Source organism: Ursus maritimus, unplaced genomic scaffold, assembly GCF_017311325.1.
Source record: "Ursus maritimus isolate PB19 unplaced genomic scaffold, ASM1731132v1 scaffold_22, whole genome shotgun sequence".
In the NCBI taxonomy this organism is placed as follows: domain Eukaryota; kingdom Metazoa; phylum Chordata; class Mammalia; order Carnivora; family Ursidae; genus Ursus; species Ursus maritimus.
Window position 1 is genome coordinate 34925861 of NW_024424675.1, and position 23723 is coordinate 34949583.

General features: G+C 37.8%; 1 protein-coding gene and 1 pseudogene across 2 annotated transcripts in view; one reads left to right on the forward strand and one right to left on the reverse strand.

Annotated features, from left to right (window-relative positions):
- Positions 1–23723, forward strand: part of NCOA3 (nuclear receptor coactivator 3) — a 130923-nt gene that overhangs the window by 2528 nt on the left and 104672 nt on the right. The gene's annotated exons all lie outside the window — the stretch shown is intronic.
- LOC103669690 lies at positions 9577–11667 on the reverse strand (annotated as a pseudogene).

The following is a 23723-nucleotide window of genomic DNA, read 5'->3' on the forward strand; positions in this document are numbered from 1 at the left end:
AAGAGTTACTTCTTGGGGCACCTGGGTGGCTCAGTCTGTTAAGCGTCTGCCTTCGGCTCAGGCTCAGGTCATGATCCCAGGGTCCTGGGCTCGAGCCCTGCCTCAGGCTCCTGGGGAGTCTGCTTCTCCCTCTTGCTCTGGCTACCACTACCCCTGCTTGTGCTCTCCCTCTGTCAAATAAATAAATAAAATCTTTAAAAAAATTAAAAGATTTCTTATATCAGGGATATATTATCCCTTTATAAGAATTATCTCAGTAACCCCCCCTCCCCGCCCCCTGCTGACAAATAAATTAGAATTCATTCAGTAAGGAGTCAGTGTACTGCTGGACCCTGGATCTTTTTTCTAGGAGATGCGAAATAATAGTTTTTGAAATGGTTACTTACTAAAGCCTTCTTGATGGGTCTTTTGAAATAAACTTCCTTACTGTGTCAGGGACATATTAAAGATAAGCTTTTTTTTTTTTTTTAAATGTAGTCTTTTGTGTATTAACTGTATGATTCTAGAATAGTTTCTTTTAAAGACCACTATGTTTTTGAGAAGCTTTTTAAAAGAATAATTTAAAAATATTTTAGTTTGGACAGTAGGGTAAGATAAAAAAACCAAACTACTATTGTCCTGTGCCAAATTGGTGTTAAAATAAATGGCTTAAGGGTTTCTTTTTGCATTTTTTTGGACTATATAATTTCAGGCCTTGGCCTGAGGATGCAGACTACTTTTGAAAACTTGATTTGTTGCAAGTTTAGAATGAGTGTAGCCTCCAGTGGCTGTCTACACTGGAAAGCAACCACAATTTAATGCAGTTGTTACTCTAATGCTACCTAGGACTAGAAAAACGAGTTGTTGATCATGTTGACAAGTTTCTCATGTAGTTTCTTATAGGTTAAACCAGAGAGGACCTGTCCCAGTTTGGTTTGAACTTACTATATATTCTGTAGTGTAGAATATTCTTTTTTTTTTTTTAGTTTTTTTTTATCCTTCCCATTATTGAGTGGTTAAAGCTCTGAGAGCAGAAAATTAGTATCGGAAATGTGTGTTAACTTTTCTTCTTTCTCATAGTTCAACAAATTAAAGAAATAGGTGACTGTATGTTAGTCTAGATCCTCAGGGATAGCATTGAGATTGAGTACTGCAGTAAAATGTAGGCATTTTCTTCCATTTTATTGAGTGCTTTTTGGCGGTGGGGGAGGGGATTACAAAATGAACATTTCTCAGTTAAAGTGGAGGAGGGGCTCTATTGTAATGAGGCTTATTCTTTAATTTTGTTAGTGTTTGCTAGGTAAATTCATTTAGCCCATTGAATTTCTGATAGGGTTTCTGGGAGATTGTTTTGGGTTAAGGGTGCAGTTTATCCAGAGTCTAACCTTATTTTCAGCTCCTAACAAATGATGGAATTGACTTGAATTTAATCGCCTTTCCCTTTCCTACCTTCTGGTGGAGAGTTGTTAAATGAACAGGAAAATGGCCAGAAGATACACAGCAGGAGTTGAAAGGAAGACCTGTGTTGTCTAGGAGGCTGATTTATCCACAAACTGGATAATCTTAGACTACATACTGCCAGTTCCCAACTTTGTCAGCATTAACTCAGTTTGGTAGGTTCTGCCGGCCTAGGTCAATTTGGGGGTGGGGGGGCAGTAATAAAGGTTTATTTAACTGTAGTAAATTTTGTGGCCTAGAGGCAAAGGAAAGAAGTCTGATCTGTCTGGCAAACGGGTTTTACAGATTTCAAAGAATATTTTAAGAGCAAATGGACTAGTCTCTTCTGTTAGTCTTTTTACTATTTTTTCATTAGGAGTGTCTGTGTTCTGTTTTTTTCTTTTCTGTTAATATTTTTTTATCGATATGTTCTAGGAAAGTGTGTGACTTTTTTTTTTTTGAGTTTAACTTCTCTGCTGGTCACCTATGAAGGTATTCTTCTGAAATGTTTAATTTCTTTGGTTAGAGGTTATGAGTGAGGGTTCTGAAGTTTCACTTTTTGGAAACTTGGCTGATTAGATTACTAAATTTAACTCTTTATCATCCATGTAAGGATGAAAGGGAATATTGGCATGGGTACTACATAGTAATGGATAATCTACTGCTCCCTGGGGCTTTGCTTTTGGTAGCTATGGCAGCTGAGTAGGAGTGGTAGATGGATAGATGGGAAAAGACTGTAGAAGTCAGCATAATCCTCAATTAGGATAAGCCTCATGGTTAATTGAATGTTGAGTGTACAGGTTAAATCCCATTATAACAAACTCCAGGGGACTAGCTAAATTATTTTGTTGTACTGGGATTGAGCTTTTTTGAATATTGTTTGAAATAGATTAGTCTTTTTGTTTTTGTTAGAGGTGTTGGAAAAATTTTTATTTGTTGTAACAATTTGACAAGTTGTTACTCATGAACCAATGTGTTTGACATTCATTTTTAATGCTTTTGCCTTTAAAAAAAGGAAAGAACTCATGTTGAACTGGGTATATAATTAACTCCCCTCCGCACGCCCCATGTCTCCGTCTAGAGTAGCACCATTGGTTTATCTCAACAAGCGAATAAATTTGTAAGTACTACTGCCACCATCAAAGTGTGGTCAGAGGAAATGGGAAATTCCCCAGGTTTCCAGGTGACTGCTGCTGGTAATTTTTTCTGCCCTTGGTAACTTTTTAAAATAAATGTATATACTTCATTGTGGTATGAACTTTGTCAGTAATAATTAAGGTAGCCCTTTTCCATTGATCTAGTGTATTTAGAGACAGAGATCTATATGGTGTTAAAAAAAAGTGATGGTAGTATTGTCATTAATATGGAATTTTTCAGAAACAGGATTAATATACGTGTGAGAAAAATACTATTATGCTTGGTCAGAAATACACTTGTTTCTCTGTCCTGTACTTTGGTGTTCGGCGAATTTAAGGCATTTACATCCCACCTTCATATTTAAGGCTAGCATTTTTAGTTTGCTTAGAGAGTTGTGATCGGGTGTAGCAAGACATTTTTGAAGTCATTCTTTTAAATAGATGTTCCATGAAGGAGGGAAAATCTGAAAGACGGACTTTCAAAGCAACCCAAGCAGTGTTTTGAAAGTTCTTGAGTCAAGAAAAATGACTGGCTAGTAGGCAGGAAGCCTGCAGTTGCATTGTGGTATTGTTCCTCCATCTTATGCGTTTGAGAACTTGAACACAAAAGAGGAGAAGGCGTGGGGAGGGGAAGAAAGAGTTTTAACAAGAAAAAAAAAGGGGGGGACTTTCAGAATAAATATTCTTTGCTGTTCTTGTTTAAGTGAAATCTAAAACCAAATTATTTTTGCTTTGAGAGGAAGTGTTTGTTTATCATAATCTAAATGTCCTAAACTGACATTTTTATAAATGAGAGTTAATTGTTACTGGTGGAAAGAGCAGCATGATCATAGTCTCAGTTTTAAAACAACTTTAATAATTAAAAAAAAAAAAAATCTCAGGGGCCTGGCTGGCTTATTTGGAAGAGCATGCGACTCTTGATCTCCAGGCCATGAGTTCGAGCCCTACATTGGGTGTAGAGATCACTAAAAATAAACAAACTTATATAAAAAAAAGTTTTACACGTGGAAACCTTTGAATATTTTCCCCTTTTGTTACCTAATCAGTATCATTTGTTAGCTTGTTACTTTAAAAATACTTACCTGTGAAGAGTTGAGAATAATTTGTAAGCTAGTACTGTAAGCTTCCTGCAGTCTCTAGGTCTGTCTTAAAATTTATAAAACAAAGAGGGTGGAGTATGTGGTCTTCCAAGGTTCATTATATTGGAAAAAAATTTTTTTTTTTTTTTTAAGATTTTTGACAGAGAGAGACAGCCAGCGAGAGAGGGAACACAAGCAGGGAGAGTGGGAGAGGAAGAAGCAGGCTCCCAGCGGAGAAGCCTGATGTGGGGCTCGATCCCAGAATGCCGAATCACGCCCTGAGCTGAAGGCAGACGCTCAACGACTGTGCCACCCAGGCACCCCCAATTTTTTTTTTTTTTTTAAAGATTTTTGACAGAGACAGCCAGCGAGAGAGGGAACACAGCAGGGGAGTGGGAGAGGAAGAAGCAGGCTCCTAGCAGAGGAGCCCGATGTGGGACTCGATCCCGATCCCGGAATGCCGGGATCACGCCCTGAGCTGAGGGCAGACGCTCAACGACTGTGCCACCCAGGCGCCCCCAATTTTTTTTTAATGTTTTTTTTATTATATTATGTTAGTCACCATACAGTACATCCCCGGTTTATTGCAAAATTTTATAAACTTAAAGCATTGTATGAATATGTAGAATGTCCTCATATTTAAATTTTGTTGGTCAAACATTAAATGGATTAAACTCTATACCAGGTAATGGTAACCTTTCAGTGCTGACTCATCAGTTTGGAGTAGGATGACTTTGAGCTCTTGACTTCACTCTAGTTAGTATATGCTATAAGCTGCAAAGCGTGAGCTTGCACACATGTGCCTGTGTAAGCAGGAGGGGGCGAGAATTTTTAGTCCCCTCCTTTTGTTGTAAGAAAATGAAGTCATTTTTCTTTACTCTCAGTAAAGCTGTCATCAGTGAAATGGATTATTGAATTTAAGTCACTCTGTAGAGTAGCTGTATTGGCTTAATTTTGTTTCCAGATTGAAATTTAGCAACTTTATTTGAAAATGTTTTAAGGATTACTCAGTATTCTCTTCACCAAATTGTGTCTTTAGTCTAAACACCTTCTGCTCCATCCAGGTTCATCTCTTTCCTCTTTACCTGTCTGGTGGTGGTTGTGTTTTTATAAGATTTTCATCCTAGCCAAGATGTTTGGCCCCATTGCTGTCAGAGCAAGTGTTTGGCTGCATCTTGGAAAATCTAACTTTGCCAATGAGAAGAATAACTACGCACATGTTACATCCATTGGAGGGCCAGCAGTATCTTCTTCATGTAATAAGACAAAACTATTACTAAGTATTAAGAATGATTTCATCAGGAATCAAGAAAATGAATTCAGGAAGCTACTTTCAAAGTGCACAACCACATCTAGAGTGGTGGAAGCCTTAGGTGAATGGATCCCAAGTTAGGTGAACCTGGAATTGTGAACTTCCCCAATAATCTCCAGTTTTCTTTTCTTTCCTCAAAGTACAAAATACCTCCCACATGTTACTTTTTAAACTGATTTTTTCCTACCACTGTTCTTTTCGCCTTAAGCTTTAATCATCTTTAATTTGCTACTGTTTGGCAGTTGCCCACTCCCCCGTACACACGTACACGTAACCAGTGTTGATTAAGCTTGTAGTGTTTAAAGCACTGTGAGATTTAAAAAGGTTTTGACCTCCAGGTGCACACAATCAATCAGTTACTCACATCACTTCACTACAAGGCAATCTGTTTTGCATATAAAGATCAAGGAGAAGTTCAGAGGAGGAGAGGGACGACTTCTGACCAGATGATCAGGATGCAGGACTTTGAAGAATGAGTAAGATTTTAATATGGAGAGAGTAGGTTCTGTTGGTGAGGAATCATTAGTAAGAGCTCAGAGGTAAGGCATTTAAGACTTGGTCATTTAAATAATAGATGTTGAGTGAGTGGATTTGAATAAACTGGTTTTGTTTCTGCAGAGTCCTATTGATACATTTCTCTTAAATATATTTTCATTACAATTTCTAAAACTAGTTCAGGCCCTTTATTTCTAGATTATGTAACAGCTTTCTTTCTTCCTTTTTTTTTTTTTTTTTAAGATTTTATTTATTTAATTGACAGAGACAGCCAGGAAGAGAGGGAGCACAAGCAGGGGGAGTGGGAGAGGAAGAAGCAGGCTCTCAGGGGAGGAGCCTGACTGTGGGGCTCCATCCCAGAACGCCGGGATCACACTCCGAAGGCAGACGCTTAACGACTGAGCCACCCAGGCGCCCCTATGTAACAGCTTTCAAAGTAGTCTCTGTTCTTTCCCTAAGTCCTCTCTGTACTTATTAAACATCATTTTGATTACAGTTTTTGCTTAAAAATCTGCGCAGTACAATCCAAAATCCTTAACCTGATATTCAGTTCTTATCATAGTCTTTTTAAAATCAATCTTTCCCATTTTTCTTGCCCCTTATTTCAGTCGTGCTGCTTCTTTCTGCCTATTCACCGTGGCTATCTAGGCCTAGTCTTTAAGGTCCAGTTCACATCCTGTCTCATTTAAGTAAATTTCCCAGACCACCACAACGGAAAATATAGTTCTTATTTTCTAATATGAATCTTTATTGTCTCCTCACATGCGTAGGAGTCAGTATTTATTGATGCGTGGGGCAGATTCAGTCAAATTGTCTAGTTTTTTCAGGTGGAGACTATTCCTTTTATTAAGCTTTTGAAATTCTCTGTTATTTTTTCAATCCTATTCATTTTAAGTCCCCCCAAATGCTTGGTGTTTGGATATGAAAGTTTCTAGAGTTCTAACTCTCAAGGCCACTTTACTGTCTGGATATTGAGATAAAATTAGAGTCCTAAGGATTTGTTTGGAACCTGTGTCTCCCTCATAGAGTTGTCCCAGATAAATCATGTCTGGGTCTTAGAATACATTTCATTTTTCCCAGATTTTCCAGCCCTAGGACTGGACAGTTCTTCTGTAAATTGTTCAAATGTTTTTATTCAGTACCAGTGTTCTCCAAAGAATTGTGCTAAGCGCTGTAGGCATTAAAATCCCTTTCTGATCTAGGAGCTTATAATCTAGTTGAGAAATAAGTATAATTGAAAAAATATAGTTGCAGCAACATAAACAAGTGGTTCAGAAGTTCAGAGGAAGAAGATTTTTTTTCAACTGGAATTGTTAGGGAAAACTTCGTGGAGGAGATGGGTTAGATCTAAAGGGAATTAATTGCTGCTTCTGATCTCTCCCACATATTTTATTCTGTGGTGCTTAGTTAAAAGAAGAAAACAGTTTTTTTTTTTTTAATTGAAAAGGAGGCATAAACATGGTAGAGTTGAAGCAGTACGAAAAGGTATACCTTGAGGGGCACCTGGGTGGCACAGCGGTTGGGCGTCTGCCTTCGGCTCAGGGCGTGATCCCGGCGTTCTGGGATCGAGCCCCACATCAGGCTCCTCCGCTATGAGCCTGCTTCTTCCTCTCCCACTCCCCCTGCTTGTGTTCCCTCTCTCGCTGGCTGTCTCTCTCTCTGTCAAATAAATTAAAAAAAAATAATAAAATCTTAAAAAACAAAAAAGAAAAAGAAAAGAAAAGGTATACCTTGAAAAAGTAAGGATCCTGGTTCCCCAGGTCTTTGGTCTTTATAGCTACCACCCTTCCCAAAGGCTACTGAAGTTAGAGGATATTCTGTACATATAGCTGCAGACGTCTCTCTTCAGTATTTTTTCCTAGTCTCTCTCTCTCTCTCTTTCTTTCTTTCTTTCTTTCTTTCTTTCTCTCTTCAGTATTTTTTCCTAGTCTCTCCTTCTCCCTCCTTTCTTTTCTCTTTTCTTTTCTTTCTTTCGATTTATTTATTTATTTGACAGGGAGACAGCCATTGAGAGAGGGAACACAACCAGGGGGAGTGGGAGAGGAAGAAGCAGGCTCCTAGCAGAGGAGCCTGATGTGGGGCTCGATCCCAGAACGCTGGGATCACACCCTGAGCCGAAGGCAGATGCTCAACGACTGAGCCACCCAGGCGCCCCTCCCTCTTTATTTCTAATTAAAATGAGGCTTCCACTATTTTCATTTAACAAAAGAACTTAGAGAGCCTTCTATATCTCACATTTTTAAAAGGCTGTATAATATTCCATTGTACGAATGGATTTTGTATAACTTATTTTAACCAGTTCTGCTTTGCTATTTCCAGTCTTTTACTATTTTGATTGATACTGCAGTGAACTATATGTAGATCTGTGTGTAGGCTTGAGTATATCTCAGTATAGACATCCTGGAGGTGAAATTTCTGAATCAAAGGAAGTATACCCTTAAAACTTCAATGGTTCTTTCCTAGTTGCCTCCAAAGAGGTTATACTAAACTTACACTTTCACCTGTTGTTTATGAGAGAGCCTCATTTCTCCTTTGTTTTTTCTTTCTTTTTCTTTTTAAGTAGTCTGTGTGCACAATGTGGGTCTCGAACTCATGACCCCCAAGATCAAGAGTTGCTTGCTCTACCAACTGAGCCAGCCAGCCTCCCCTCTTATTTATCTTTTAAAAACTTATCCTTTCTTCTTGCTTGACTGCTTGAAGGCATGAAATCTATTGTTCATTGTCTAAGAATATGAAACTAAACTGCTTCCCCTGGAGTTCCCAAAGCCTTTCATAATCTGACTCTAATCTGCATTTCCAGCATTATCCCCTTAAGTCTATGTATTTTATACTCTAGTTGCTGTTAAATTTCCCTTGTTCTGTCTTCCCCCCTCTTACCCTAGTAAAATTCTCTTTCCTGTGTTCTGATTCATATTCTTAGATATAAAAGATAAAAGCTACCATTTATCCAAGCCTATATGCTAGGACAGTGTTGGGTGTTTAATGTACATCATCTCATTTAACCATCTTTTGTACTGTAGAGCCCTTTTTTTCCTTCAGATGAAGTCGTCTACAAAACCCTATTCAAAATAGAAAATGTGATTTTATTAAAATTTATTTTCTAAGTTGAAATTTAAACTGTTTGCTGGTTATAAAGGCAGTGAAAATGAGATTGCTGTGGTGAATATAAAAATTTGAAATTGGGTTATGAAGAACTATTATGGATCTAAATCCATCTCTGCCTCTAGTTTATTTCTGTATTATGAAAATCCCCACTCATACAGAGATATGGTTGCAAATGGTCTCAGTTCAAAAATATTTTTTGATATATATAACAGTTGCACATGGGACAAATTCAAAAGGTACCAAAGAGAATACAGTGGAAAGTAAGATATCCTTCCTCAGTTGTCTCCTAGCCACCTCCCTATTCTGTCTGTTATTGTTAACTGTAGAGTTGTTAACTCAAGGCATATAAATGCACATGCTTAAAAGCTTTTAAGTTTAGTGAATTTCTCCTACATTTTTGGGTCAATTTTATATTAAAGTGTAGCATACATTCAGAAAAATGCACAAGTATAGGCAGATAAACTTTCATAAAACAAACTCAGTTATGTAATTGGCACTCAGGAACCCTGTTCTGGATTGTGTATGTTTTTAAATGATCTTAGGGAAGGTTTCATATCTATATTTACAACTACTAAATTCTTTCTAATGGTTATACAGTATTCCACTGTGTGGATATATCATAATGTATCCAGTTTCATATTACTACAAAGCTGTAAGTGAATATCCTCATACATATTTCTTTGCTCCCATGTTTTATTGAGCATATAAAAATTTCTGGAAGTAGAGTGCTAGAGTATTAAAGAGTATGAATTTAAGTTTTATAGGTAATTGCAACTAGCTCCCAGTTGTAGAGGTTGTATCAATTTATGAATCCACCAGCAGTGTGTGTAAGTGCTTGTTTCCCTTATGTCATGTGTTTCTTCTAGTGCTTTTATGATTTTTTTTTCTTTGTAACATAAAAAAAGTCAAAGGTAAAAATTTTAAAAATATAAGGGGCGCCTGGCTGGCTCAGTTGGAAGAGCGTGCGACTCTTGATCTTGGGGTTGTGAGTTTGAGCTCCACATTGGGTGTAGAGATTACTTACAAATAAAATCTTAAAAAGAAAAAAGTCAGGATGTTAAACTGGTAGCATAGATTAATGAGGTGGTAAACTATGGTGTGTTGTGATTATATATATTCTGTTTAATGTGTTTAAAGGTGTTTAAAATGTACCTATATAACATTTGGATGTGTTTTTTTTTAATATGTAGAAATATGCTTTTTTGAGGTATAATTTACTTATGCTAAAATTGAACCATTTTAAGTGTGCCATTTGTTTTGACAAATGTAAACTGTTGTGTTACTACTACTGTAATCAAGATACAGAATATTTATATCACCCCAGAAAGTTCAGTCTTGTCCATTTGTATTCAGTCCTTTTCTGGGTTTTGTAGTATTCAGTCAATCACTGTTCTGCCTTTTATCACTATAGTTTGCTTTTTTATTTTTTCAACTTTATTGAGGTATAATTGACATTCAGTTAATTACATATATTTAAAGTGTACAATTTGAGTTTTGACATGGAGGTCTACCTGTGAATCTGTCACCACAATTACAATAATGGAAATACCTGTTAACTCTAGTAGAAGTATCCTCGTATCTCTTTATAATCCATCCCTCCCCCATCTCCCGTAGTTACTGATCTGCCTTATGTTACTGAAGATTAGTTGATCTTTTTGAGAATTTTATGTAAATGGAATTGTTTGCCATGTACCCCCCCCTTGTCAAATGATCCTTTATTGAAATATTTTCCTTTGTAGTTCTTAACTAGCTGGGCATTCCATTGTATCACTATTGATGTTATCTGTGATGTCATGAGGGTGGTGGCCATTAACATTGCAGCCCAAAGACTGGGCAGTCCCAAGGATCTCTTTAATGGTTCTAGAGAGTTCTCTGGCTAAAGATCTGTGCCTCATCTGTCAGTGTTGACAGTCTCATCAATAGTAGTATTTCTGCTGTGCTTAACAGAGAAAATGCCACTCACTGTTTTTCTGCTGCTTTCTGTCTCTTGGAGGTTCTTTGAGGGCTTTGATAATCGGGGCAGAGGCAGAAGGTACCATTTCAGTCTGGCCTTTCTGTTCTGAATGGTCGGTTTCACTGTAATCCTCATATCCTTCCAGTCACCAGTTGCCTTTTTTTTTTTTTTTTAAGATTTTATTTAATTATTTGACAGAGAGAGAGAGAGACAGCCAGCGAGAGAGGGAACACAAGCAGGGGGAGTGGGAGAGGAAGAAACAGGCTCCCAGCAGAGGAGCCTGATGTGGGGATCGATCCCAGAATGCGGGGATCACGCCTTGAGCCAAAGGCAGACGCTTAACGACTGCGCCACCCAGGCACCCCCACCAGTTGTCTTGATGATGTCATCACCAATTTTTTTTTGGTGACAGACCTAGGGGGCTGATCTTGGGGGCCAGCTCAGACACGGCACTGACTTGCCTATTGGTGTACCTCAGGTATATGATTTTGATCTGGTTGGGTTTGAACTTAGGCAGGCAGCGTGGTGGAGGCATCTGGTGTTGGATGAACCTGGGTTTGGGATGACTAAAGACCATTGCATCTTTGCTTCCTCTGAGCTGAAAACCAAAAGTACTATGTACTTTTTTTTGAGGGGAGCTGGTTTCTTTCACTTACTGTATAGTTATTTTGGGATTCATCTCATCCATGTTGTTAAATATGTCAGTAGATTAAACAAAAAAAAAGATTTTATTTTTAAGTAATCTCTACACCCAACACAAGGCTCAGACGTGACAACACCGAGATCAGGAGTGGTATGCTCTAGCAACTGAGCCAGCCAGGTGTCCTGCATATATCAGTAGTTTTATTTTTTATTGCTTAGTGCCATTTGTATAGGTGTATCCCAGTTTATCCTTTTCACCTGTTGTTGAACATTTGGGTTGTGTTCAGTTTTTGGTTACCAAAAGTATATCTTCTTTGACATTTATATACAAGGATTTGGGGGGACATAGCTTTTATTTCTCTTGAGTAAATGGAATGTCTGGGTTATGCGGTAACTATGTTCAACACTTAAAAATTTTAAGAAACTGGGGTGCCTGGGTGGCACGGTCAGTTAAGCATCTGACTCTTGGTTTCAGCTCCGATTGGTGATCTCAGGGTTGTGAGATCAAGCCCTGAGTTGGGCTCTGTGCTCAGTGTGGAGTCTTCTTGAGACTTTTTCTCCCACTTCCTCTCCTCCCCCCATGCACTTGAATTTCTCTCTCTCCCCCTCCAAAATAAATAAAATCTTAAAAGAAAAAAATTTTCTTTTTTTAAAGAAATTGTTACTTGTATCTCAAAGTGGTTGTACCATCTTACATTTCTCCCAGCAGTGTATGATAGTTTTAGTTATTCCACATCCTTACCAACACTTGGCATGGACAGTCTTTTTTTTTAAAATATTAAAAAAAATTTTTTTGAGTAACACCCAACATGGTGCTCTGACTCACAGCCCCGAGATCAGGAGTCGAGGTTCCACCGACTGAGCCAGCCAGGTGCCTCAATATGGTCAGTATTTTTAATGTTAGCCATTCTAGTGGGTGTATAGTGGTATTTTATTGTGACTTTATTTATTTTTTTATTATTTTTTAAAAAAGATTTTATTAATTTGAGAGAGAGAGAGAGAGAGAACAAGCAGGAGAAGCAGCAAGGAGAGGGAGAAGCAGGCTGCTCACTGAGCAGGGAGCCCGACACAGGGCTTGACCCTGGGATCATGACCTGAACCGAAGGTAGACGCTTAACCTGCTGGGCCACCCCCGTGCCCCCATGTGGCTTTAATTTGAGTTTCCTTAATGACTAATAATGTCAATCATATTTTCATATACTTATTTAGGTGAAGTGAATGTTCATATTTTTTGCCCATTTATTTTAAGTTGGGTTGTTTATCTAATTGAGATGTAAGAGTTTTTTAGATACCAATCTTTCTGGATATATGTTTTAGAAATATTTCATTTGAGGGACACCTGGGTGGCTCAGTTGGTTAAACATCCAACTCTTGATTTTGGCTCAGGTCATGATCTCAGGGTTGTAAGATAGAGCCCTGCATTAGGCTCTCTGCTGGGTGTGGAGCCTACTTAAGGTTCTCTCTCTTCCTTTTCTCCTCTGCCCCTCCCCCACTTGTATGCTTGTTCTCTTAAAAAAAAAAATAATTTGAGACTGTGGTCTGCCATTTCATTTTCATAACTTTTTGGAAGAGCAAAAGTTTCTAGTGTTATTGGAATTCAGTTTATTAATTTTTGTGTTTTATAGTTCATGCCTTTTTTGTTGCATTTAAGAAATCTTAGCCCAACCTAAGGTTATTAAGATTTTCTCTTATGTTTTCTTGCAGAAGTTTTATAGTGTTAGTTCTTAAATTTGAGTCTATGACCATTTGAGTTAATTTTTATATATGGTGTGAGATAAGAGTTGAGGTTCATATCCTGATATATGGCTATTGAACTTTTCCAGTACCATTTGTTGAAAAGATTATACATTTGCCATTGCATTCACTTGGCGCCTTTATTGAAAATCAGCCAAATATGTGTAGGTCAATTATCTGTCTGCCTTAACCCCAGTCTTGAAATCAGATAGGATAAATCATCCATCTTTGTCTTCCCCCCTTCCATTTGTTTTGGCTCTTCTAGGCCCTTTGCATTTCCAAGTAGTTAGAAAAATCTTGTTGATTTCTGCAAAATCTCTGTTGTGGTTTTGATTGTGATTGCATTGAATCAGTTGATAATTTGGGAAGAATTGATTTCTGAAAAATGTTGTCTTTTTTGTGAACATGTTCTAGATCTCTCTGTTTAGGTCTTCTTTAATTTCTCTTAGTGTTTTGTAGTTGTCAGTGTATAGGTCTTATTGTCAAATTTATCACTAAATTCCGTATTTTAAAATGTGACTGTACATAGTATTTAAACAATTTGAACTTTCCAATTTTGTTAATATATAGAAGTATGATTAATTTTTATATCCTGTATATTTTACAACCTTGCTAAACTCATTTTTTAGTAGCCTTTATGTAGTTTGCTTAGGGGATTATACACATAGGTGATGGTGTTGTTGGTGAATAATTTTGTTTCTACCTTTTTAATCAGTATGCCTTTTGTTTCTTTCCTTTTCCCTTTTCCTTTATTGTAATGACTAATGCTTTCAGGACAGTCTTGGCATTTTGATTGTGATCAGTTTGATCAATTTGCGGAGGTATCTTTGATCTTTGTTTTATTCTCAGTCTTAGGGGGTAAGTATTTAGTCTTTCTCCACTAAGTAAGATGTTACTTAAAGGGCTGCTAATGTGCTTTGTATCAATATAGCCTTTCCTCCTATCTCCCCTCCTCTTGTTACTGAATTTTAAGAGTTTTTAAAAAATGTATATTCTGGATCTACCTCTTTGTCAGATATATTTTGCAAATATTTTTCTCTCAGTCTTTGGTGGTACAGATCTTTATTGGTGCTCGGCAGTGTCTGTACTAATGGCTCAAGTTTTTGGTTATATGTTTATTTTGGGGAATAACAAGTGCTTTAAAGCTTGGTTAACCGTAATGTAAACATGTATTATAATCCCATTTCTTTATTCATGTAATTGGAAGGGAAACCTAAAATTGTTAACATATCAGTTCTTAAACATAGTAAATTTTCTACTGTATTTAACTATTAAAAGTCATTTTTCATCGTAGCCTGGAGCTTGATGTGTCTTTTTACCTCTTTAATAAAAATGCAACAATAAGTTCTTGTCTATTTCCTCATTTATTATTACAGATTAAGATTAAAAATATAAAATACATCAGTATGGTATGAAAAAGTGTTGAAGACCTTTGTAAAACTCTGAATCTTAGCCATGCCAGTTTGTCATTCTTCCTTCTTTAACTGTTACTGATCTCTGTGACTTAACCTCTGTTAGTGTAGGGTGTAGTCCTTTCTCACCAAGCTGTAGTGTACTGTCTTCTCTTTTCATGGTTTCTGTGCTTAACTATTCTGATTGTGTTAGCTTTTGAATGCCTCCCCTACAGTTGTAGCTAATGAGAAACTACCGGCTTCGCAATATGCTATTTATCACATTTAGTATTTATATTTAATTATTGGAACCTTAAATCACCTAAGTATTTCTCTGGATCCCTTTTTTTCGCCTTGAAGAGAGTGACACCTTAGTTTGCTTACCAGTCCCCACACCCTAATTTGAAGGTCTGTATTTTAATTATTTTCTGTCTGAATTACTCTTCTATCATGCTGGAATTTTGGGATATTTTGCAATTTACATTTAAGAAGCCTAGTTAAAAAAAAAAAACAACAGTGGAAATTTCCAGCTTAAAAAAATAAAACAGCTACTGGTCTAATAACTGCTTTGCAGGAAGAAAGAAATATGAAAAAGAACCGCAGACGTTCTGGATGTCAGCCTGTGAAATTTTCCACGATTCCTCATAATAACATGCAGGCATGCTTATACTGCTGGATTCAGTGCAACTGCAGTTGTTGTGCTCTGAGTGGAATTTGAAGTTATTCTATCAATGATAAAATGGCACCTGGCCAGCTTTTAGTGATGAGTGCATAAATTCACACATCTAAGGTACTGTGTGTTTGTTTCATTTGTGGCCATAACATTGAACTTGCAAAGTTACTTAAAACCTTTTGATTTCCAAAATTCCTGTTTTAAATGAATTTTGGTTTTTTTATTTAGTAGATTCATTATGCGTCAGAGAATATAGACACATAAAGTCATTCTTTTAGTTACGGTGCTGTGTAGATATTTATTTTTTAGGGTTTTATGCTGCATTGAAGAATGCTCAGGAAACTAAAACACAAATTTTAAAAGATTTGCTTAAGCTCAATATTAATTTGGTGTGGATTCAAGAAACATTTTAATCTCTATTTCAGGTTCCTGTTAATGTTTCAGAGGGTCAGTAGACTTTATATTAAAGTTGATATTTATGTTGTGGTTTGGCTATTTCAAATTTGAAGGCAAATCCTGTTACACTGTTTTCCTAGTGAAGGAAGTCCAGGTTACCCAGTTCTGTAAACTGGCAGAGCAGAATGATGAGCAGAGTACAAGAGGATTGGGATTGCCCACTTTTCCTTTGCTTCATCTCTTACATGGTAAATGCCTACCAGTGGTTTTAAGGAATCAAATTAAAAAATTCTAATTTTATTATTTTAACCTTTTATTTTTTATTTTATTTTTATTTATGTGTATTTTAAAGATTTTATTTACTTATTTGACAAAGAGAGGGGCAGCGAGAGAGGGAACACAAGCAAAGGGAGTGGGAGGAGAAGAAGCAGGCTTCCCTCCGAGCAGAGAGCCTGATGCGGGGCTCGATCCCATAATGCTGGGATCATGACCTGAGCCAAAGGCAGACACTTAATGACTGAGCCACTCAGGTGCCCCTATTTTAACCTTTTAAATCCTTTTTTGGGGTGGTGGGAGTGGCAGAGGAAGAGAGAATCTTTTTTTTTTTTTTGAATTTATTTATTTTAGAGGGAGAGCATGCGTGTGGGGGTAGGAGCAGAGGGAGAGGGAGAGAGAGAATCTCCAGCAGACTCCCTGCTGAGTGTGGAGCCTGATGTGGGGCTCAGTCCCATGATCCTGAGATCATGACCTGAGCCAAAATCAAGGGTCAGATGCTTAACTGACTGATTTTGTTTTTAAGTAATCTCTATACCCAATGTGGGGCTCGAACTCACAACCCCAAGATCAAGAGTCACATGCTCTACATACTGAGCCAGCTAGGTGCCCATAACCTTTTAAATTCTTTTTTTTTTTTTTTTTTTTTTTTTAAGATTTTATTTATTTATTTGACAGAGAGAGACAGCCAGCGAGAGAGGGAACACAAGCAGGGGGAGTGGGAGAGGAAGAAGCAGGCTCTTAGTGGAGGAGCCTGATGTGGGGCTTGAACCCAGAACGCTGGGATCACGCCCTGAGCCGAAGGCAGTTGCTTAACCACTGCGCCACCCAGGCGCCCCGATAACCTTTTAAATTCTTATGCATTTCTGCAGTGAGCAATTTGAATGTTCAGAGTGATACGGCAGATAAATATACATATCTTTGTGTGTTTTAACACTCATAAATCATTTATATTTTGGAAATAAAGGCGTAAAATGTATATCTTTTTCAGGACTGTTAGGTCTTGGAATTGAACAACAGCATTGTGATAGAACCATAGCCTCCACCTCTTCTTTGTGGTCTTTTGCTCCTTCCTTTTACAGTCTCATCCTTCCTCTTGACTTCTCCTGTATCTATAACTCTTCTGTCCTCATCATGCCCTTCTTCTTCTCAGCCCTTTTTATCTCCCAACTATTTCATCCCTTTCCTCTTGGCCTAAATTTTCTTCTGGCCACGTAGCCTTTTTGTCTTTGTCAACTTTCCATCCTTCAAGTCTCTCATTTTTTCTAGTTGCTCAGTGTTTACCCATGGGAGGCTTCTTCGCTCCAGGTGTTCTCTGTTCCTGTGAGATTGATTTTCTTTTTGTCTTCGACCCCTGAAACATACAGCATTACCCTGTCCCAAATCCTTTTATTCTCATTTCTATTTCCATGTTTTAGTTTATTCTAGAGATTTATTGAGTGCTAGCCATGTGTCTGGCTGTTCTCTAGATGTTAGGGATATACCAGGGACCAGAATGACTATGAAAAAAAAGCCTCATAAGGAGACTGAAAAGTGGTGTGTGTGTGTGTGTTGTGGGATTTACACTTTAGCTGGGTAGTCATGGTAACCTCTGAGAAGGTAGCGTTTGAGTAGAGTATCCAGGAAGTAAGCTTTGTGAATATTAGGGAGTGAGGAGTGATCTGTGGAGCGAGAACAGCGCAAAGGCCCTTTGGTAGGAGCATTTTTAGTGTGTTTGAAGAACAGTAAGGTGGCCGATGTGCTGGAATAACAGTGACTAAAGGAGTAAGTAGTAAGAGAAGAAATCTGAGAGGTAACAGTGGTGGCTATAATGTTTTCAGCTTTTGCTTCGAGCATAGTTGAGAACCACTTCAGGGTTTTTATTTTTGGTTATTCCAGAAAGACTTCTGACTATTTTTTCCCCCTCTAATTAAAGCATTTCATTTTTTGTTACAAAAGTAATTCATGTTCATATGGAAAATACAGAAAAGTACAAAGGAGAAAATAAATCAAAGAGCAAATAAAGATTACCAGTAAATGTCATTCTCCATTATTGAAGTTTTTGTGTGTCTGTCTTTCCACTTATTTTTCTTTGTGCTTGTGTACATACACACATACGTACCCTTCTTCACTGTAGGGTTTTAGCATAGAACAAATAAACTGAATTAGGCTTTAAAGAGATCCCTTCAGCTGCTTTATGAAAAGTAGCCTCAAGAGAGCAAGAAGCAGGGAGATTTATTAGGATGTTATTACTGTAATCCAGGTATGAGATATTGTTGGCTTAGACCTAGGTGGTGGCAATGGAGGTGATAAGAAGTGGTCAGATTTTGTATGTATTTTGAAGGTACAGCCAACAGAATTTTGTGATGGATTCAGTGTGGGGGGGATGGCGGGTAGGGTGGAGCGGGGCAGTAGAGAAGGAGGGAAGAATTAAGGGTGACTCAGAAGTTTTTGGCTTGAACAACTAGAAACCATTGGTTTCATTTTTCTTGTCAAACTATCCAATTCTGGTTCTATCTTTTATTATGTGTTTTTCCTGTTCATTTGAACTTGTGATTATTCCTTTCACCAAGCTTCTAGTCTGTTCTGCCCCCCTTGGTGCTTGGTGCCCATCACAAGATACCATATATAACAAATTGCTTCACTGGTATTAGTCTCCCTAACTGGGTAGTGAGCATCCATTTATTTATTTATTTATTTGTTTGTTTTAATTTAAAAGAATTTTTAAAGTTTTATTTATTTAAGTAATCTCTGCACCTCATGTGGGGCTCAAACTCGTGACCCCAAGATCAAGAGTCATATTAGTGGGCATCCTTTTAGAGGATCATGCTGAATTTATAAATCTGCTCAGGGACTAATAACATTGTGGCATTCAGTAAATGTTGATTAATTGTACACTTCTCAGGCTTGAGAACAAGGCATGAGAAAACCTTAAAGTAAATGCCGATTTTAGCTTACTTTGCCATATTGGCATCTTTTGAGGATGACTTGTTTTATTTTTATTTATTTATTTATTTAAAAGATTTTATTTATTTATTCGACAGTGTTAGAGACAGCCAGCGAGAGAGGGAACACAAGCAGGGGGAGTGGGAGAGGAAGAAGCAGGCTCACAGTGGAGGAGCCTGATGTGGGGCTCGATCCCATAACGCTGGGATCACGCCCTGAGCTGAAGGCAGACGCTTAACCGCTGTGCCACCCAGGCGCCCCGAATGACTTGTTTTAGATAGTTATTTTCCTCAGTTATTTTGAGTCTAAAAAACATTAAATACTTTTTATTTCCATAAAATGTTACCTGTTTTTTTGAATTCAACAGTATGAAGACTTTAAAAAAAAAAAATTTATTCATTTACTTTGGTGGGGGAGGGGCAGAGGGAGAGCATCTCAGGCAGATCCTCCTCTCCCACCCAGTGGGGCTGGGGCAGGCCCAACCTCACCACCCATGAGTTCACACTACCTGAGGTGAAACCAAGAGTTGGATGTCCAGCGGACTGAGTCACCCAGGTGCCTCGACTGTTTTTTAAGCGGGCTTCATGCCCAATGTGGGGCTTGTACTCATGACCTCAAGATGAAAAGAGTCGCATGGGGCACCTGGGTGGCTCAGTTGTTAAGCGTCTGCCTTCGGCTCAGGGCGTGATCCCGGCGTTATGGGATCGAGCCCCACATCAGGCTCCTCCGCTGTGAGCCTGCTTCTTCCTCTCCCACTCCCCCTGCTTGTGTTCCCTCTCTCGCTGGCTGTGTTTCTCTCTGTCAAATAAATCTTAAAAAAAAAAAAAAAAAAAAAGAGTAGCATGTTCTGTCCACTGAGCCAGCGAGGTGCTCCAACACTTTTTAAAGAAATATTAATTTCTTACCAGATCTGTATAAAGCATCCTCAGGGGTAAAAAGATGAGTGAGAAAAGGTCTCTGCCCAGAAAGGAGTTTAGGCTTTGGTGCAGACAACATGACATATCTACAAATATGTGTCCTTCATGAATCTAACATTTTATTATGATTTAATGCAAAGCAAATTGTTATAATACGTTTCTAATTCTAAAGGTTGTAGGGATTCTTTGCCTCTTTATTAAATGGTGTTAGACTTCTGTACTTTGAGTTCTTATTTTTTAAAGTAGTTTTTTAGACTTAGTCCTAACTGTTGATACTTGCTGATGTCAGTTGTGCTTATTCACCCCCTTTCCCTTTGCTTTTATTTGCACGAGTTTCCTTGGAGCTTTATATCAATATTCTTTTTTCTATCTAAAAGAGTCTGATGTTCAAATCTTCAGCTACAATTAGCTGCAAATCTTTAACTACAAGCTTTGGAGAAATGATTTGTTGACACATTCATAAGATGATTTTTAAAGACCTAATTTGCTGTCTCCTGTGTCATGTTTCACAAATAACCCAAATTATTATTCCTCTTTCAAATGAATCTAATGTGTGTTTTATTTTTAGAAACTAGAGATGGTGTTATATCTCTCTTTCTTGTTCTTTTTCATTTTCCTTTTTTCTTTCTTTCCATTCCCCTTTCCTTTCTCCTTTTTCCTTTTCCCTTCCCTTCCCTTTCCTTTCTTTTCCTTTCTAGTATCTCTTCTGGTTCTACTTTTTCCCAAACCTTTACTTAGAGCAGAAGTGCTTGGATCCCCTGTTTTGCTTCCAGGATTTTGTTTTGAGTTTTGATTGTGTTTGGTATTTTTCTTGGGTTGGTTAGCTTTCTTAGGATTTGGGACAATCTGTTGACTCAGTTGTGGTTTTTTTATTTTTACTTTCGTGTGCCATAGAAAGTATATGTACTAATAGAACATAAACTCTGTGAGGACTGGAAGTTATTTTTGTTTACTGCTATATCTTTAGTGCCCAGAATGATGGCAGGTACATAGTAGGCACTCAGATATTTCTGGAATGAATTCAGAGAAGCAGTAGCAACAGTTCCTGTTTATTGAGCATATACTATATGCCAAAGTGCTGAGCACTTTGAATACATTTGGTGGCATTTCCATCTGTACTGCTGAAGGAATTGTTTCCTATTCATATGATAGTGTGTGAATGGCTGTGAGGGAGGGAGGAGATGAAGCTAGCATTTATGGAGGATGCTGCCAGCTGTTACCAAATTTAATCAGGTTCAAGTTATGCAACGCGTTATTTTATGTAACACTAGGTAAGAAAATGTAAAACTGCCATTTCAGCTGTGGGATACTGAAGATAGCAGGACATACTTTGATTTCACAGGTGAAAAAAATTCAAGAATCTCTGAAATAAGGAATCCTGTAGTTTTATATAAATTCTCATTTAACAATCATAAAGCCTTTTATAGGTGGGTATTACAGTCCTTATTTTAGAGATGAAGGAATTGAAGTTTATAGGTTAAGTTCACAGGTTATCAAGCTGCAGAGGATCCAAACTGATATCTCCTCAATTTCAGAGCCTATACCCTTTTTACCACCTGACATTGCTTTGGGAGTCAGAGAAACATAATAGTAACATTCGCGTATCAACTCTGGCTTGAAGATTCTTAGTTGGTATGGCTTTGAATGTTTTCTTAATGTAGCTGATTTTTTTCTTTCTAAATCCACAAATATCTTTGTATTTACTATATACCAGCTACTCTGTTTTTATGTGTGTACAAAACAGTATAAAGCCTTATCTCTTCCTCTCAAGAAATTCATAGTCTGTTTGGGGAGATGAGAAATAAACATGAAAGTTAGATAACTAGAGAAGATTTAAATAACAGAATAATGAAAGAGGTTTAACAAGGCAATGCAGGATTAATTGCCAAATAAATTGTACAAATAATTGCTTTTGGAGTTCAGAGGAAGGAGAGATTGCTTGAGGCTGGAGTAATCCAGGGAAGGATTTAAATGCATTCCTCAGAGATAGTTTCAGTTAGGGAGATTATTTACTTACTTTAAAATTGTATTGGTGTTTGTTACAAATGGAACTGCAAACTGTTGAACATGAAGAACTTTGGTACATTAAGTTTTTTTCTCTCTGTATGAGAGCAGAGGAACTGCCTCCCATAGAAAAGTAGAAGAAATCATGTATCAGGTAGGTGGGGAAAACACTCTTTTTAGAAGGGTGAAAAAAGGGGTGCCTGGGTGGCTCAGTGAGTTAAGCATCCAAGTTAGGCATCTGACTCTTGATTTTGGCTCAGGGCACGGTCTCTCAGGGTTGTGGGATCGAGCTCCATGTCGGGCTCTGCACTCAGCATGGAGTCTGCTTGGAATGCTTGGGAGTGCGTGCACATTCTCTCCCTCTCTCTCTCTCATAAATACATACATACATACATAAGTCAGTCTTAAAAAAAAGGGGCGCCTGGGTGGCTCAGTTGTGGGGGTTTGCCTTCGGCTTGAGTCACGATCCCAGGGTCCTAGGATGGAGCCCCACATTGGGCTCCCTGCTCTGTGGGGAGCCCGCTTCTCCCTCTTATTCTGTTTGCTGCCCTCCTTGCTTGTCTTGTGCTCACTCTCTGTCAAATACATAAAATCTTAAGGAAAAAAAAAAAGTGAAAAAAGGAGAGGGAACTTCCCTTCCCTGTGTGCCCTGAGTGTTAGTCTTGCCTCATTTACAATCAGTTGTACTTTTGAACCATCGCTAAGGTTATTTTTTGTGGCTCTTGGAGTGCATGAGGAACTTCTGAAGGTTGGAAGCAGGTGCTAATCCCCTTTATGTTACTGATGTTTTCTGTGTTTTGCAATATGGCCTTTTAGTTAAGGATGCACAGCAAACAAATAATAGTCATATTTCAGGAGGATATGACTGACTGGCAGTGTTTTAAGACTTCATTCCTGAATCAGACACTCAGAACTCAACATAGGGTTGAAAAGTATGTTACTTGTTTTGCAGATCAGTCGAAAGCAAAACAGTAAAGGCTTAGAAAGCAAGGGAATTGCCTTTTGGAACTTGTTGGATAATCGGGGACATTTTATTAAACCTTCTGGAGACATCTGAGTTAGAGCACACCTAATGTTCTCCCCCCCCCCCTTTTTTTTTTTGAGAGAGCACACGGAAGCGTGTGAGGTTGCGGGCGGAGGGAGAAGGAGAGAGAGGATCTTAAGCAGGCTCCACATCCAGCACCAGCCCAGTGTGGGGCTCGATATCACAGCCCTGAGATCATGACCGAAATTAAGAGTTGGATGCTTACCAGACGGAGCCACTCATGTGCCCCTCTTTCCCTTCTTTTTTTTTTTTTAAACAGTTTTTCTAATTGTTATCAAAAATTAGTAATTAGTAATACATGTACATGGCTAACAAAAATTCAAACTCTAGAATAGACTCGGAAGTGAGGTTTCCTTCTCATTCTCTTTTGTTTCCCGGTTTCTTTCTTAGGCAGTCACTTAGTGGCATTTTCTTTTGTGTATATTTACAAACATACCTGTGTCTTTTTAATCTTCATAATTTATATATCTGTTCCCTTTTTTATGAGCACAAATTGTAGTATATTAAAAATATTGGGTTTTATAATTTATTACATTTAACTGCATATTTTGAAAATGGTTTTGTATCAGTACATACAGGTCTAATTCTTTTATTTTTTTCCAAGCAAATTGTCATTTTATTAATTTATTTAACCAGTTTATCATTGATGGACACAGTTTGTTTCCAGTATATTGTCATGTAACAGCAAAGAGTGCTGTAGTGAATTTTCTTGTGCACATTTTATTATAGTTTTAATTTGCATCTCTAATATTAGGAATGAGATTAAATAGCCTTCCCCCCACCAAATGTTTAAAGGGTATTGTATTTCTTTATTCAATAAACCTTACATTTTTTGTCCATTTTTTTGGGGGAGGTTATTGGTCTTTTACTGATTATTTTCATGTAATAAATTTCATCTATTTAAACAAGGCATGATAATGGGGGAAAATTTGAAAATACTTCTGTGCCTTTTAAAATAGTAATGAAATTATACTTTTTTGTCTGATCAACATTTCTTAAGTTTACATTAAAATGCCTGCTTTTCCAGTGTTCTTTTTTTTTTTTAAGATTTTTAAAATTTATTTGAGGGGGGAGGAGGAAACATGGGAGCAGGGGGAGGGACATAGGGAGAGTGGGAGGGAGAGACTCCCAAGCAGACGCCCCATAGAGCGCAGTCTGACATGGGCCGTGATCTCATGACCCTGAGATCATGACCTGAGCTGAAACCAAGAGTTGGACGCTTAACT